This window comes from Python bivittatus, unplaced genomic scaffold, assembly GCF_059951505.1.
Source record: "Python bivittatus isolate LINGU-HERP-01145 unplaced genomic scaffold, Pbiv_v1 ctg000330_np1212, whole genome shotgun sequence".
NCBI classification, from domain to species: Eukaryota; Metazoa; Chordata; class Lepidosauria; order Squamata; family Pythonidae; genus Python; species Python bivittatus.
The window spans coordinates 6,213,350-6,231,160 of NW_028277058.1; the positions used below are offsets into that span (position 1 = coordinate 6,213,350).

At 41.0% G+C, this 17,811-nt stretch overlaps 1 protein-coding gene and 1 long non-coding RNA gene across 10 annotated transcripts in view; both read right to left on the reverse strand.

Annotated features, from left to right (window-relative positions):
• PLXNB2 (plexin B2) overlaps positions 1 to 1,515 on the reverse strand; it is a 303,826-nt gene extending 302,311 nt beyond the window's left edge. For 5 of the 7 annotated variants that reach the window (XM_088141661.1, XM_088141659.1, XM_088141663.1 and 2 more), the window contains exon 1: positions 1,070 to 1,515. The gene's annotated coding sequence lies outside the window, so the exon portion shown is untranslated. Of the gene's footprint in view, positions 1 to 785; positions 945 to 1,069 lie in introns of those variants that run through there. The other 2 variants (XM_088141662.1, XM_088141660.1) reach the window with 1 other exon arrangement.
• A 1,259-nt stretch (positions 1,516 to 2,774) lies between these two features.
• Positions 2,775 to 17,811, reverse strand: part of LOC148215885 (uncharacterized) — a 35,472-nt gene continuing 20,435 nt past the window's right edge. The window contains exons 4-9 of one of the 3 annotated variants that reach the window (XR_015796368.1): positions 12,643 to 12,790; positions 11,733 to 11,851; positions 10,652 to 10,699; positions 9,929 to 10,030; positions 8,785 to 9,313; positions 2,775 to 5,015 (exon numbers count right to left, since the gene is read on the reverse strand). This is a non-coding gene — a long non-coding RNA (uncharacterized LOC148215885). The remainder of the gene's footprint in view (positions 5,016 to 8,784; positions 9,314 to 9,928; positions 10,031 to 10,651; positions 10,700 to 11,732; positions 11,852 to 12,642; positions 12,791 to 17,811) is intronic. The other 2 variants (XR_015796367.1, XR_015796369.1) reach the window with 2 other exon arrangements.

Genomic DNA, 17,811 nt, shown 5'->3' on the forward strand with positions numbered 1-17,811 from the left:
TAGAAACTGCAGGTGTCACAATCTCATGCCTGGAAGAGTCACTTAGATAACTGCAGAGCAAACCCCCCAAAGACAAAACTGCCCTGTTCTGTTCCAAAGCAAATAAACCGAGTGAGTCAGAAACCGAGCACAGAGCATTTCCCTTCAGCAAAATAAGGCACTTCAGAGAGGTGTTTTATGAGCTAGTTTTAAGCCTTTGTCTTCCCCCCCCCCAACACAAACCCCAACCTGCCTTCAAAATCCTCAGACTGTGTCAAACCAGGGGCAGAGATCTCAAGTCCAAGGGGCTGAACGGTACTCAAACCAACGACTCCCACCAGCAGGAATGAATGGGAGCTGAGTGAAAGGGTTGGGTAATTCTGTAACTCTCGAGGACCGCAAAGCATGATAAAATCCAGCTCGGTATTCCGAAAGAAATCACAGACTCAAAGTCTAGGAAAAACAATCTTTCTTCCACAGTTCTGAGAAGGATCCGAAAAACTTCTTTACCATCCCCACCCCTCATTCCTTCCTTCCCTACATATGTATTTATTTAATGGTTACAGGCGCGATGGGAAGGGGGAAAAATCACCGTTCACACCACAGCCCTTTAGGAAGTTTCACACAGAACTAAACCTGATGCTCTAAGGAGCTCGATCATAGCCCAGCCAGCCACATAGTTCGGCGGTGAGAGCCAGGACTTTGCCCTTAATGGAAACCATCTGCTGTTCAAACATGGAAGGACGATCGCTTACTCTTCCAAGAAAATCAGAAAAAGGAGCGGCAATCGCTACACTGAAACCCACCGGGGTGATCAAGTCCTCTTTACCCTTCCCGCCTGCCTCCCAGCGGCTCTGAAGCTCCGAACTTCCTTCCAGCGAACAGACGAGTGCTGGCGATCGATTGAAGTCGCCCTCGGAATGGAAAAGCGGCGAGCGAGAGCTTCCGAGAGGCTTGGTTGTTTGTTTGCTCGGCGGATCAGCAAATCAGCAATCCCGGGAGGGGTTTAAAGGCTTTCAACAGGTGGAGCCACCCATTGTGAAAAGGAGGGGACCGAAAACCGAGGGGGGGCGGGGGGAGGAAAACTTACCCAAGTTAGAACGCTGAGGAGGAGCTGGTCCGGGCGCGCCTTTGTGTGCGCGGCTCTTCGGCTGCAGGCGCCGCCGCCCGGCACTCTCCCGAGTGGCTGCACCTCAGCCGAGCAGCTCCTGGAGGCAGCGCGCAGGACCGGCAGCAGTCGCCGCGCTCAGCGGGCTGTCCATGTTGCGAGGAGGTAGCAACCTCGTCAGCTGCCGTCGCCTGAAGCTAGACAGCCGCCTCCACAAGTCGGAGCGAAAGCGGCGGCTTCCACGAAAAAGGAAAGGCGGGCGGGAATGAGGCACGCCGCCAGGGAGAGCGAGGGGCTCATCACATGATGCGCCGGAGCGCCCGCCTCTGCTCGCGCCCTCCTGCCAGCCCCGCCGCGGGAAAGGAGGAAAACAGCCAGGAGCAGACACACCTGAAGAGGCTGCTCCCCATATCCGTCGCCCGCACAAAGCCAGACAGGAAATGGAGGGACCAAGCCGGGGAGGGGAGGGGAGGGGACGGGAGGGGGGGGGCAAGAAATAACAAAGCAGCTTCGGAAAGAGGGAAGCCTCTCCGCCCGCCCTCTAGCGCCCGACGCCTCGGTATAGAGAGCGGGCTCTTCTGTAGCCGCGAGTAGGGTCTCCGGATAAAAAGGCACGGAGCGCGCGCGGGGAGGGGGTCTCTGCTTTTCCCTCTCCGCCTTATGGGGGTCCTCTGTCAACCGCTCGGGCTTCGGCTTGCCGACGGGAGGACGCGCCGCTGTGCGAGACGGAGGGGGTCGCGCCGGTGTTGGCAAGGAGGTTGGGCCCAATTTGTCTCTGGGACCTGTAGGGCCTCGGAATCTGCATCTGCCCTGCTGGCTGAGCTAATGAGCCTTTTTTCCTTCTTTCTCTCTTTTTAAGCAGGCTGGTTGCGGAAATGCCATTAAACGTGTGCCCAGTCTCCCTCCCGAGCCTTAGAAAAAACGGAAGGAAAGTATTTCCCGCCTAGATTTCTCCCCCTCCCCCGAAATTTCATGGAAAATACTGTAGTTAAGGTATTTTCTCTCTTACTCTCTTTTTTACTCTTCCTAGTAGCACTGCGAAATTTTCCTCGCACCAGCAGAAATTTACACAGGAGCACATGGAAAATTTCTGGGAAGTTACCAGTTATCTATTACCATCCTCTGTTAGGCAGTTTCCTTGCACATGTAATGATGGCTTTTTATTCTTGGATGTGAAGATCCTTATCCCAAAAAAAATCTTGGAGATATACCATTGTATTAAAAAAAAAAAAATTAAAGATTTCATCAGATCAAGATCAGTGAGGAACCCCGGTGAGAGATCCCTGTAGGAACCCAGTATCATTGTTTGCTTTGTTTGTTATTTCCCAGACCTGGGATTTCATTTCTTTGTGGTCCCCTGTCTAACTACCAAGCAGGTCCAACCCAGCTTATATTTTGTAAGGTCAGCCAAGGTTGGTTAGTGGTGCCATCTACTGTGACACTTGCATACCTACCCGAGTTTTTAAATTTGAATAGATTTGTAAAGAGTTAGAAATTTTGTTATTTTGAGTGTTATTATAAAGAAGAGGCAGTCACATAACACTTTTAAGGAGAAAAAAATATATGAGGTTGTCAGCACTTCCTGCTAATTGTAAGAGCATTGGTCCACTTTGGGCCCTTTTAGTCCTTTGCCACAACCATAATAGCTCATGCTGTTCTATGCAAGGATAGGATTTCTAGTATTGTTGCCTGTAACTAAGCACAGGTGTCTGCAAGTAACCACAATGACAATGAAATGACACAGCACAAACCCTGCTTTAAATCTCAATGTCGAATGAGTACATAAGTCATGGGATTTGTGTCATGACATTACAATGCATATTTCATCACTTACCTCATCCTATAGTGCCTACGTATCTAAAAGACACATGCAGTATACTGACACACTTAGGAGTTGTGTATGTGAGGAGAATTGTAAAAGTAAGTGGAATGCACTGGGAATGGGTTACTTAAGAAATACATCTATTAGAACCAGAGGCAAGGTGAAGAATGGATGAATGATGAATGAGTGTGGATTGAATACAAAAGTCTGAGCTGTACCAAAGATGTAGGAGTTGAGATGGTTTGGTCATATTGAGAGAATGAATGAGAGTTAAATAGCAAAGCAAATACATGAAAGAAAATTGAGTGGAGTGGAGGGTAAGACTGAGAAAGTTGTGGTTGGATGGAATTTATGAGATCCGGAAGAAAAGAAAGATGAGATGTTTAAAGAATAAAAGGCATACTTGAAGTGGTATATGAAAGAGGTGGAAACAAGGGTGGTTGGCAAGACCAGCGCGGTATGATAAGGTAGAACTAATTGTATTGATGTAAATTAGATTTAACCATGTTTCCTTCTATTTCCTATCATGTGAATTTGGCATACTATTTCTTTGGCTTACTATTTCTTACTTCCCTTCTGCACTTTGTGCAACATTGCTTGCCCTGGAAGAGAATAGCAGGATGACTATGTTTCTGTATATAAGGAAGAAAATAGATCCTGTATAAAAGTTTTATATTTCCACAAATAATCTAGAAACCCAGAAGTAAATATTTTAAGACAGAATGCCAGCGTTGCAAATTAAAACAGTACAGTGTATAATTTCTGTTCTTTATATAGATTCCCTTATCAACTTGAAACAGTCTACATGCTTACTCTGAAGTAAGTTCAACCATGAGGGATTCATCCTAGAACAGCTAAAATCTAGTAGCTCTTTGTTGGAAGCATTTCCCATTGAAATAAGTAGCACTTATTTCCAAGTATGCTTAGTTCGTTACTGTAATTGTACTGACTGTTACAGCCTTAGTTATTTAATGAAGGCTTCATGAGCACAATACTTATTTTCTCACATATGTCTGCAGGTTGCTAGGCTGTAATAATAATACTTAGATGGCAAACAGTGCATTTCAAGCATTCAAAATACTTCCTATATATTATCTCTGTAATTCTTACGATAGCCTTCAATACTAGGAATGGGAAAATGCTTGACAACTGGTTACTGCACTTTTAAGATTGGTTTAGGAGCAGCCAAAGACTGCAGGAATGTGGACAAAGATTCCAGGTAGTGGAGATTGGGGGGGGGGGGTATTTCAGAGAAAGAGGTAATTAGATCTAAATGCAGCTATGTTGCACTTGTTTTCTGCCCAAAAACAGAGGGAAACCATGCCTATATTTCTGGATGGCTTCCTCCCCAAATTCAGCAGACCCATTACTGGGGCAGCAAAAGAGAGCTAAACCAAGTTACTTTATTTAATTAGTGTTGGAGTTGGAGCACAGCATGAATTAGATTGTGACTAATAGCTTGCTTAAGGCCACTTACTGGCAGTATTCACACAGCACAATAAGCCATGGTTGATTAACCATGGTTTGAATCAACAATTGGCTAGGTTGCACACCATGGTAAATCATTAATTGGCTTCCAATAGCAGGCTAATCCCCATACCAGCCGCATCATGGCTTAACCTATTGGGTCAACCCACTCCGTGAGGTAGTGACATGAGATCACCGTTCTCGGGAGAAAAACCACTGAAGACAAACAGAATTATGGCAGAAGATGGTCCGGTTTTTAGCTTTATTATAGACCTGGCCCAGCGCTGTCTGTCTCCGCGCGCCGCCATCCACTCGAGCGCAGTCTCTTTCCGGCTGGCCCATCTTGGCACGGATGGCTAGCTAAGGGCGATCTAGATTGTACGAGTATTTTTCTCTTCCGCGCGTCTCCCGTCCCAGTCTGCTCCGGCATTCGCTTTCGCAATAGTGGCGGCGCCTGAGCTTTATTGCTCGGTTCCCACTCCTCCGGGCTGTAACCTGGCCCAAAAGGCATCGAAATCAAGCGCAGTTCCCACGACCCTCTAGCTTTGCTAGAGATCAACGTCCGGAAGCGGTTTCCTAGAGGCAGCCTTTTCGCTGGCCCCGGCCTCGGGGACGAGTGGCTGATTCTCCTTCCTGTCCCTTATGGGCGGAGGGAAGAACAAGAGAAAGTGATTCAAGGCGAATAAAGGAAACAGGAGTTTCCCTGCCCTCGGCCTCCCCCCGCGCCCCGCCGCCCGTTTCCTTTCCTTTCCCTCCCCCCGTTCCCAAGCGCGATCTTCAGCAAATCACAGCGGGAGCGCAGGGTCTCCCCTTCCTTCCTGTCTCAGCATCTGCCGAGACGACCGGGAGCGCCGAACCCATTCGCTGCTCTCGCTGTCAGCCCATCCGGGCTCCGTCCAGTGGAAGGGAGCGTGCTGCGAGAGACCTTCAAGCCTCTGTCGTCTTCTCTGCTGTCGCCGTCATGTTTCCCCTGCCGTCTGCTTTAAAAGAGGCGAGGGAAAAGCCAAACGCTCCGGCATCGGGAGGCGGGGCGTACGGCCACTAGCCTAGGTAACGTGTTTTATTGAATTAAAGCTTGGGGAACTTAACTGCACAGTCTCACCCTCCTAAAAAGTAAATCGTGACAATAAAATCAAAATGGTTACTCTAAAAATAAAGCTGCTACACTTCTTGAGTCAATCACTTTCTCTAACTCCATTTTCTTTTCCTACGCAACGACCTCACTGGAACCTTTTTCTTAAGTAAGCCACTTGAGGCATGCACCTGGGAATTCCTTATTTACTTTGTAATCTGTAATTATTAGTTTATTTTAATCTATTTATTGCTTGCTTATTTATCTTTTGCCAGAGACAACTCCCAAATATGTGAAAAGGATCCATTCAAAGCATACTAAAATCAAGCATTTTTTTAGAAACGCAAAGTCAGCAGCAGCAATAAAGTCGAATTAGAGCAGTTCTGAATACCTCTCAAGGTTAACCGGATGCTGGAAGGGGAACTACGGATCACACCTATTATCTTCAAAAGCTTCCTGATAATTCTCTCTTGAATGCTTCCATAAGGATCTACACTCAGTGGAGTTCATTACAAGTATATAGATTATTCATGGAAATTGTAGGAGATAAAAACCCTTCTAATAGGACCATTCCAATTGTGCACACAGTGTCTAAAGTGGCTTCTCAAAACCTGTGTTGTTAACCTACCCGTGTTAAGTGCTCTGTAGTCAAGCCCTTATAAGCCTTAAGAGTAACGTGATAAATGAACTGAACTTTAACTGCTCTAATTTCTAGTTCATAAACATTGTTTTTTTAATGGAAATACTGGCACTTGGGTTCTCTCAGTCCACAGAGTACATGCTCCGTGGCTTCAGGACTAAAATTCTTCATCAGGCCTTCCATAATCTGACATTCTCCACTGTGTTAGCTGAGATTGCAATTCCAAAGGTCATCCTGGCAAACAATTCTGGGAACTGCAAGCTCAGGAGAGTATTTGGCTGCTAGAGGCTGCTCTGGAGCATTTGGCTATCATTACTGACACCTCCTGGTTGCACCATCCATGGATGTCTTTGGAGGCTGTCAACATCAGAAACCCAGTGGGTATGGCATTCCCATAGAAATTTTGCAATACCATACCCACCATCTTAGAGATTTTGTCACACACAGTCCCACAGATGCTGCTGGTGCTACCTGGAAAATGGAGATATCGTTTGTTGTTTTCTCTTTATTATAAATGGCTATGGTTTTTCCACTTTGCATATCTTTAAATGAGAAAAGATTTCAGAAACTGAAAGTGAACCTCTTGTTTAATAATTAAAATCAGGCCTTAAACAGGTTCCACTGAAGAGAGCTAGAATTGTTATTTTTTAATATGTGCATTCCATTCTTCCAAGGGCACTGGAGGTAGTAACATGGCCATGCTCACATGACACTTTCAGCAAGAGATTGCAACTATGAGACCGGGGTATCATTTTTATCCCACTATCATTATGTCTGACTCTTTAATTACAATTTCACTTATAATGGTGACTAAATTTTGAACAAGGTAAATCTGAATCTTCAGTTAAAGAGGGGTGGGAAGTGGGGGAGTAAAATAGCACCTTGCAGACAGCCACAAAATATAATTTCTGGTTAAGCATATTGTGCAAACATGGCCTTTGTCTCACATAGAGGGGGTTTAGCTAAGATCACACAATGCATTAAGCCACGATTTAAGGTTGGGTTGATGAGGAAGCCACCATTGGCAATGTCCACTCAGCATGCTAATCTAATCCAAACAAACCCTATGGCTTAGTGCAGTATGTAAATCCACCCCTCATCTCAAGCTTTGGGAATGTGATACCCATAAGAACATCAACAAAGGAGGAAATTCAGAGAATCAATTCAAATCAGTTAACAGGTCTGATTGAAAAAGAGAGAGAGAGAGAGAGAAAGAGAGAAAAGTCTTGGAATAGTGCTAATTTTCTGGAAATGTGATGCAGGAAGAATCCTGTCTGCTCATAGGAACATTTTTGCTTTCACCCTGCTATATTTTCAATATGTAAATAAACTTTTTTTTTAAAAATGGCCCCTCATAGCATTTGTGAAAATATTCATGACCACTACCATATCATGATATTCAAAAGTGATCTAGCTTGTAAGTGGTCTAAAGAAGATAAAATGCATCAGTGACAAGTTCTGTATTCTGTGTTACAACTCTGTTAACATTTATTCTTGACTTGATATACTCTACATACGAACATCCAAGTCCTAGTTAGAACTTGACACTGAAAAAGTAAAAAGTCCTAAAGACAGATGGGGAATCTGGATGTTAAACTCCAGCAAGACTTAAAATATCACAGATTCCCCCTTTCCCAATATAACAGAATTCATATAAAACATAATTTCTAATAAATTAGACACTGTTTACTGAATTAACTCATATGGTCAACTACTTTTTGGTTCAGTGTATCATGCAAACATGATTACTATTTGGTTTTTTTGGGAGATATTCAAAAAAGTGTCCCACAGGTTCTGTTTCAGTTCCAATGTTTTACTACTGTTAGTTTAAACCCTAGAATTCTTGGTATTATCAGAAGTTGACTCTTGGGATAGTAAAACAGTTCTGCTAAGTCTGGTGGTCTTAGGATCTGCTGAGTGGGTGGTGGTTCTCCTGAATGCCTGTCTTACAGTCCTGTCTTGATGGTTTTACTAATCAGCTTTCAATCATTCAAAATTTCCTAGGGTAAATGAACTATGTGGAGGTATACATGAACCCACAAATCAACACAGTCCTCACAGTGATTCACCGAAAATGAGAAGAAACTGGTTAAACACAGATTTACTGTACATGCAGTTTGCGTTTAACCATTACTGGATTTTGTGGAACACCATCCCAATTTTTCTTCAAGCATTTATAGCTGCCCCAGTTGAACCAAGTTGAGATAAAACACACTCAATGGAATATATCTAAACTTGTACTTCTAAATACATTTACTATGGTGTAAATCACTATTGTACCCACTGGAATTCATATTCAATACCAGGCACCATGCCTAGGCTTGTACTGTGTGTTAGATTTAGCCATTTATCCATTTTACCATTTTATAACTTATATTTATATGAGACTTTTAGAGAACTAAAAAGCTAAGTGAGGGAGAAGAAATTTATAGATTCTTTTGCACAGTTTTGTCAGTTTCCCTATTGATAAGAATATGCTAGACATTGCTTATAATTGAATTGTGGACTGAAGATACCACATTTATAAAAGATCTGAGAAAAATAATGTAGCTGTAACTTGAACAACCTCACTCTTCGTTTATTACCATTAACAATTCTTCATCATCATCATTATCATCATCATCATCAATCAGAAGAGGTTATGATGCTGCAGAAGGCAAATAATATAAAGCAAATGAAATTTCCTGTTGAATTACCTCATTCTACTTCTTTCTTTTGGCAGAAACAGATGGAATTTGATTTTGTCCCAATTACTATGACCTGAAAATAACCACACTTTAATACAGAACTAATGAGGTGGAAAAGGTACAACAAGAAAATCCCTTAAACACCATAAATATAGATAGTGAAATATAATCATATGACAGGTGGAATAACAACAAATGACAGATGATTTATTGATTAGATTCAGTCATACAATGGAACTACAGCAAGTCATTTACAATGCTGCTGTTAGAACTTGGAATCTAGCCCAGGGACACAAAGGGAAAAGACTCACTCATCTCTTTCTCTTCAGCAAGGCTTTGCATTGGTACAGCAGTCTGGTGGAGGCTTTAAAAATCACTTCACTTCTCTTTGCCTTACCTGCAGTGCAACTGATTTAACTCACTGTCACATTAAACATACATCCTCAGCTCTGTTCACGTGACAGAGTGTTACTCTAAGTCCTTGGGCTGTCTGTTCAGTCTCTGCCCCAACAAACTAAATGGGATGTAGAATGAGGACCTGTGCATTAACAGAAAGAGCCAAGTGCACATGGTTTTATTAAGGGGGGGATAAATAAATTTAGCTCTGGTCTAGCAGTAAATCACTGGATGACATATAGTAGTTTCTGGCTACAAATTAACAAGAAAAGCCTTTCTCCAAGTCCTAAATTAATTAAACTGTTAGCTTTTCTGACACGTAGTAATTCAAATGATTGTGTAGGTTATCTCAGTGCACAATTCATGGATACTGTAGTTCAACTTTCCCCTAGTCAGCCCCTTCCAGATGTATGCACTTCATTTACTAGCATTCCCAAATTATCATGGCCTTCATTCAGAACTCTGGCAGTTGAAGTCCACATATCGGGTTGGGTGCCCAGGTTGAGGAAGACTTCTGTAAACAATACCATTCTGCAGAAAGTCAAGCTAGGTCCAAGAAGTTCAGATAGAAGATGAACTCTGGTTCCTCAAAGGAAGCAATTATGAAATGCTTCCTCAGTTTGCAAATATTTTTCAAAAGCCTATATGCATAGAGCATTTTCATCATATTATGCCTGTTTTTCTCAATTGCACTGGTTCTCGATTCAGAATGCCAATCTGAATTTTGAAAGTCCCTCATAGCTTAAGACTGAAATACCTGAAGGACTTTCTGTCTTCACATGTGTCTTCCCTGAATGCCACTATTTTCAGCAGAGTCTTTTTGGTGGTGGCACCCCAGTTGTAATCTCTTGGCACTCACCTTGATGAAAAGACATTTTAGAATATATATATTTTTTTATCTTCAGCAAATTGTTTTTATGAAGTCTTTGGTGCTCTCTGAGCTTGGTAGATTCAGTGTGGCACTGAATCTAGATTCTGACTCAGATTCACTGAGTAGATTCTCTTCTATTGAAATTGTTTTATGTTGCTAAGCATTTTTATTGCTAATTATTATACTATGACGATGACTGTAATAATTTCATTTTAAAATTATTTTTACTTTTTGAAAACATTATTGAAAGGTATGATATAAATTGTGACCTAAACAAGGGAGATGTATTAATAAGTTGACAATGTTTATTTCAACTAAATAGACATATCAACTAAAATAGGTAAAAGACATTGCATGGCATCAATGAAATTAAGTATCCATAAAAAAAGCTGGACTTAGAAGCATCTCAAACTGCAAACCTGATTTGTACAGAGTGCAACTGTATCCATAGCTAGTTGAATACCACCTCCATGACTAGAGAGACCACCCCACACAAACATCCCTGAGCTGGGCTAAACTTCAACTTAATTGCCTCATCTAGTCCATTAATAATAATAAACACATGGATCATATGGAAAACAGTGAGAGATTTATAAAGGTAATAGTTACCTGCATATTCATAGCATCTCTCTCCAAATTTCAAGATTTTTCCAGCCACTGAATATAAATGTTAAATAAAAATAGTGATAAAACGAAGGCTTCTTGTTATCCTGTATCTCAAATACTACGGTTTTGTAGCATCACTTCCAGAATCTCCCTGTCATATGAGTGGAATTGCTAGAATGTGATGCCTCTGACTCCATCCCAGTTGCTGAATAAAAAAGCTGAAGGTATTGAAAATTATCTAGAAGGCTAAGATGCTCACAGGGACCCATTTCCCATATCTTCCATTTTGGGACACAGGCAGTTTTGACATAGTTGAATGTTCACTGATATGCTTTTCAGTTTTCAGACTCCCACATAATTTGTCTAAGATTACTAGTACTCACATTTGTTTACCAACATTTACCAAATTACATGCATTCACTATAACATACACACACACACTTTATAATGCCACATTTAGGAGAATGAACTATGGTTATATTCTAGCGTAAATGCTTTTCTTTCAATATTCCTGAACTTGTTCTCCTTTCACTCAAGATCTTTCTTTTTCATATAATTTGATTTTTTTAAGTTGTTTATACTTTAAGACTTATAGCATTAGTCTGTCAGTGGGATATTTCAGGATGGATACATGTTTAAGAGACTTTGTATGGGCACAATGGCATGGCAGCTACTATTATTCCTTCTTTATATTGAACAGCTAGTATTGTTATGTAAAATAAAAGGTATGTGGAAGTATAATCATTATGTTTTGGACATATGCCCTCACTGCATGCCACATCCAGTGTTTACAGGTAACAATCTTTATGCCCCAAATATGAAAGAATCACAGATCATTCCAGATTTGTTTATGTGTTGCTATAAAATACATTAATAAGAGAAAGAACCATGATATGCACAATGAATAACTTCAGCAGTGATGTAAAAAAAAAAAAATCAGCATGTTGCCTTTGGTCTATTATTTGTCTATTGGTTTTCCTTCGTGGTGAAAAAAGTCTGCCAACCTTATTTCATTCCATTCTATGGAAAACAGCAGAGATATATTTTAAACAACCACATTTTTAAAATTGAAAAAACCAATTACCTCAATATTTCCCATTGAAGATCCACACTTTATACGATTCCTGCTTTTTTCAAGTTGATACAACAATGTAGTTTTCTGGAAAAATCTGATGTGTAACAGTATTGCAGATGAAAAATACCCTGAGAAAAGAAGGAAGATCTCAATATTCTCTTTGTCCACTGCACCATCAAGCATTGCATATCATTTTCCACTGAGTTTGCAAGACTCACATACATAAGATTCTTTAGCCTCCTATGTTCTTTCTACACCTGGTTTACATTCACATGCCTGCGCCTGTGCACACTGCCTACAAGGAGGGGGGGAGAGTTGTCCTTGCTTGTGTACTTGGGGGGGGGGGGGGGTTGTTCCTGACATTTTAAAAATACAGTTTTTCAAAATGTAATCTACACTCTTGAGGCCTTTTTTTAAAAGAAAAATTGTACTGAGAAGACGCTGGCCACCGTCCAGTATCTGTACACTAGACAGCAGATCTCTGCAGCTTTTTGCATTCCAGCTAAAGCACAGTGTGACAGCTCAGCTGTAACCACCTGCTGCCATCTGCCCTCATTCCTGCCAGCTAATAATACGGAAACAAGACTGTAAACAAACTAGCAAAAGGCAGCATGGGAAATAGCTAGAGTATGATAACGGGCAAGCAGAGGTTGCCAAGGAAGGTGAGAGAGGTCTCCTCCGAGCTGATCTCCTGAGGTTCCATCATGTCTTCCATAATAAAGTCTAGAAGCATAAAATGCATCAAAGATCCCCCTGGTCAACTCTCAACTATTGGGGCTATATTGACAATGCAATGGTTTCTCTTTAGTAAATGATAGCATTCTTCACCTTAGGGGATTAACCCAAAGGTACTTATCATCACAGAACATACATGTACATGCACACACCCATCTACTTAATGATTTGCAGTTAAATTTACTTTCTGCCTTGATTATGTGCCATCAAGTTGGTATCAACTCTTTAGATAGATTTTTTTCCAGATGATCTGTCCCCAGCTTGGTGGTTCAGGTGTTCCCATGGTGCACTCAATTGTAATTCCAGCCATCTCCCTTGCTGCTGGTCATCTTCTATAATATGAAAAATTACAACTTTAGAAAGTGATGTTTCCCCTCCATCCTCTGAAATTCCTTACATCATGTCCATAGGTATACAATCTTATGAACTTGGGTGCATGTGTTGGCAGTCAAGTGCTCTTTATGTGTTTTAGTTGTACCTGTTCCAGTAGATGAAGTCCCCCCAGCCATATCTCTTTTCCCAGCACAATACTGAGTGGCAAAGAAATATAATTAATGTTCATGAAAGTAAAGATGCTTTTCCTGACTTTGTGAATAACACACAGTGAGTATATTGTTAGCATGGAGTAGAGTTAAAGGGGGGAAATTCTATGAGAGTATGCTATATTATATGGTGGACAGTGTATATCACTCATCTGCAGATAGCGAGGAAGAGATTATCTATTGCATGAAAGATAATTGAATCCCAAAGTTATTTGATAGCAGAGTGAAATAACTGTTCTTCTCCCTTCATTGTATTACAGCCTGAGACCCAGTTTCTGATTTAGTCCATGGTAATAGTTATGCTGTTGCAAGCTCATCTATTGTGTGCATAATAGAGGGTAATGAAAGCCTGTTGCATAGGATGTCTATGGAAGGCCAGTATGGCCTCTTTTGACAAAGATCACTGAATTTTTTTCATCCCTGGTCTTAGGTTGGGCAGACAAAGAAACAACAGCTGGAGGCAACTGAATGTGACAGACTCCATCTGCATTCACCACACAGTCTGCCTGTAAGGAAAGCCTGCCTGCTCTAGCTTATTTTAAATACTTTTGCTTGCATCAAAGGATAAACACAGGTAAAATTCAACATAAAGTATAAATCTGGTATGGTTGGGGAAGCACAATTAACAGTTCAATCCTGTGCACTTCTACTTAGAAGTAATTCCTGCTGAATTCAGTTGAGTTTACCTTTAGGAACACGGGTCTCAAATTGTTGATTACAAGTCTGTTCATATTAATCTCTTCATCAAAACATTTAGCAAACCTATATCCAATATAGGCAGAAGTCCAAAACATAAGAAACTAATTATGTCAGTCATCAACATTTTAAAGCATGTTTTCATACCATTAGACTACAGAAAAGCACCACCCTTCAAAGGAAGATTCAGAGTTGTGTTTTGAAAAGAACAGCAATTTCAGGTAGAGAATAGAAGAAATCTGATTGCAGTTCAGGCTTTCATATAACAACTGGATCATTTCCAGGTTCGTGAAAGATTCTAGAAAGATGCACATTTTTTTATACCTGCTTATACATTAGAAGTTGGTTGGTTGCAACTGTCTATACATATAGAATTTAGCTTTAGGGATCCTGGCACAACACTTGAAAAGCAAAATGACTGTAATGTGGCACCAGACTTGCTTCACTGTGGGCTGGGGGCCAACACATGTCATGTGTACCATGTGCAAATAGTATGGCTTAGGTAAGAAATCCTGGAAGAGCTGTGGATGGAGTCTCAGCCAGATGGTAGCAGTCATAAAAGGGGAAATGCAATAATACTGTGAGTTTTCTCTCCAGTGTCTTTGCTTGTGAAGTACATCCCATATTTTATGAAATCCCATCTGTTCATCAAACATTGGGAAAAGGGATGAATTGCATCCCTTTGCCCTCTCTATCAGGAACGCTTCAGAGATACGATTACCAAAGATGGAGATCTGAGGTAGAAAATGGAGAGATTAAGGAAAATGTTCTGGAGAGGTCTGGGAAATAATAACCAGGATGTAAGTAGTTCAGGAAGGAGCATGCAGAGAAGCTAAGAAAAAACTGCAGGGAGCCCACAGTCAGGAATGTGAGAAATGCTGCTAAGAGACAGATGTTCCTCTACAGGCTCCATTTAAAATATTGCTGGGGGCTTGTGGAATTTCCAGATCACAAAGGGGCTTAGAAGAGTTTTCAGGGAAGGGAAAGGATATGCTTGATTACAAAAGGAATGGTGACTCAGATATTTTAACAATCTTCGAATTCAGCTGGTAAGCCTTTGGGAGAAGACAAGCCTTTTCATGTTGTGCCATGGTAACCCATAATTAGATATCCTAGTTTAGACTTCGTTCCAAAGAGAGGACTGTGGTTCAAGGAAATGACTCTGGCCTTGGATCCCTTGGTTTCAATTCCATCTTTGATGTTATGGCTGCAGTTACTTGTGATAAAGGAAAGGGATTCTGCATCCACTCAAGAGGTTTTTTTATTTAAATGATAGGAACATACAGTATTCAGTCACATTTGTAGTCCAACCAGCCCAAACAAAAGATATTTCAAGAAGGCTTGTCCAGGTGATGTCAGGGATTGATCCTGGGAATTCAACATGCAAAACACGTGCTTTGTGGGTCAAAGGCATGCAACTGACCCTGAGTTTTGCTTCAGTAATTAGAGTTTGAATGAGAGTAAACTGGGAATTGCTTTTTCTCCAACACTTCCCATTACATTACACCTTTTTCAGGGAGCTAAAAATGCCTGCAAAAGCAACAGAAAGGTGAAGGGTTCACACACCATTTGCTGCTTGATTTCATATTATATATCTATTCTGTACATGTGTGCGTGTATGTGAGGAATATAAAGTATAACATCTGTATTTATATTTATGCAGCAAATATTCTATACTCATGCATTTATTATGTATTTATATTCTTTTGCTATATTTTTAATCTGTTCACTAATCATGGTTTATGAGGTCAATTAATGATTTGCTGTGATCCAAAGAAATGCAGATTAAAAGTCTGAAGTAAAATTTATCTTCCACTCATGACATATTTTGCTCACAGAGTTTCAAGAGGGTGGAAGAATTTGCTGACTTCTCAAGGCTAGAAAGCTTTTAGCTTTTTTTAGGAGGCATACAAGCCACAAACAAAACTCTAGCCATTATTCATTATAATTTCCCTTTAGGCTCTAGATGCCACTTAAGTTAACTTTTGTTTATCTCTTGACGGAGAACGGCAGACTTTCCAGCACATAGATTCTGCTAGCTTATTTGACAAAATCAATGCTGCTGACCAAATTTAGCTCATCGGAGATCTCTGGCATTAATAGAAAGCTCTGCTAGCATGTATCTACATTGTCACTCGTTAATCGGTAATCCTTCATAAGCCGGCCATGTCATCCACAGTGCTCAGTGTGTATGTTTAAATAAAATACCAAAGCAGTCAACTGTGAAGGAATATTGGCAGTCTGTTTAGTTAATGTTGTTCATTTTTTGAAGCAAAACACTCTGTTCTCAGGCTGTAAGAAGACAAGCCTTTTATTGCACCAAGGTAGTAAAAATGCCCTTCTTTCAGATCCATTTGTTGCTGTCTCCTAATATGCCAAAAGACATACAGAAGGCCTTGTAATTTTCCATGGCTCTCAATCCAGCATCTTCACAGTACAACTTTTACAGGCCAGGTTCAGTCAACACATTAAACAGAGTATGGTGGAAATGCAGTACATTTCTGAGGGATCATTTCAGAGAACGGGCAGGGGAGACTCTCTTAAATCAATAAAAGCATCCTAGAAAACCAGCCAAAGAGAAAGGTGATTGAACAAGGATCTTTCTCCTGTTAATGTGCGTAGCTAGTGCACATGCTAAACCAAAAAGGTGAGTTAATGAGTATGCTGGTGTCACCATTCCCCCCATTCTCCTGCAAATCTTTAAACAAGCCATGTGGTTGACTGTGTTGTGTGAACACAGTATTCATGTAATGGGAAAAGGGATGGTGGTACACATACTGAACATCTTAACTTTGTGTCATGCAGTCTCTCTGTGTTAAATTTATTACTTGTTTTAAAATAGGGAAGGCCCCCAAACTAGCATCCACCACAACCATCCCACTTGGCACCATCCATTCTATTAGTTCATGAATTCTACTAACTTACTACTCTGCATTATGTAGACTAAGCCATGGTTTGTTCTGACTGCGGCTGGGCTTACATATAGCATTAAGTCATAAACCATGGTTTACAAACTGTAATGGCTGGGTTTACATATCTCCAGCTCTATCCAGACCGTTTGAAATTTGGGATAAATCAAAGTATGTTCTTACATTCTAATATGAAGCTTTTTGCTAGTTTAATAAAATAAATGGAAGTTGGCCACAATGGAACAAACAGCCTTGGGGAAGGGTTATATTGTTGCATCTCAGAAAGGGAAGCAGGAAGATGTAAAGGCTTACGATCTCACTGATTTGACTTGTATGCTGAAAAAGATGCCAGAACAAATGACAAAGTAATTAATTTGGAACCTAGAGAGAACAATAATAGCACGTAGCATGAATTTAAAGTCAAATCATGCCAGAGAATAAATGAAGCAAGAATGGGAAAGGTAGTTGGAACAGCATAGCTGACTTAGACCTATATGATGTCTTTTGGTTTTTTGTCTGTGCAAGTACAGGCCTAGTTCTGGAATAGTTGTTGTCCCATAAATACTAGGGTGGGTAACATGCCTTGCTTTTTTCTGAAAATATCCTTTGGGAGAGCCTTCCACAGTTGAGATATTTTTACTGAAAAAGCCCTCCTCCTGGCAACCATCTTGTGAGCTGAATCCATCAGTGGAACCACACGCAGGGTCTCCTCAGCAAATCCTAATGTATATGCCATATAGTGTTGAGAAGACAATCTTTTAATTATCAGAATACTTTAGAGCAATGTTTCTCAACCATGCTGGCTGGGGAATTCTGGGAGTTGAAGTCCACATGTCTTAAAGTTGCTAAGGTTGAGGAACACTGTTTTAGAGGTTTTTAGGCTAAAGCCAATACCTTAAATTGGGCCTCACAGTTCACAGGCGAGCACTATACCACTTTCAGGATTGGTATTACATGTTAAGAGCGCCCTTCAACAAACAGCTCCATTCTGCAACAGTTTGCAGCTTCTCGTCAAAAGGTAGGTTATGAAGAGTGAATGACAGCCTATAGAATTAGAGCACAGGTCAGTGAAGCAAAACTATCTCAGTCCAGGAAGGGTGACAGTTGTTGCCTCAGCTGAAGCTAGGCACAGCTTGCCACCAAGGCCACCTCTGCTTAGATATCCACAGTAAGTAAAAATTACACAGGTAGTCCTCACTTAACAAC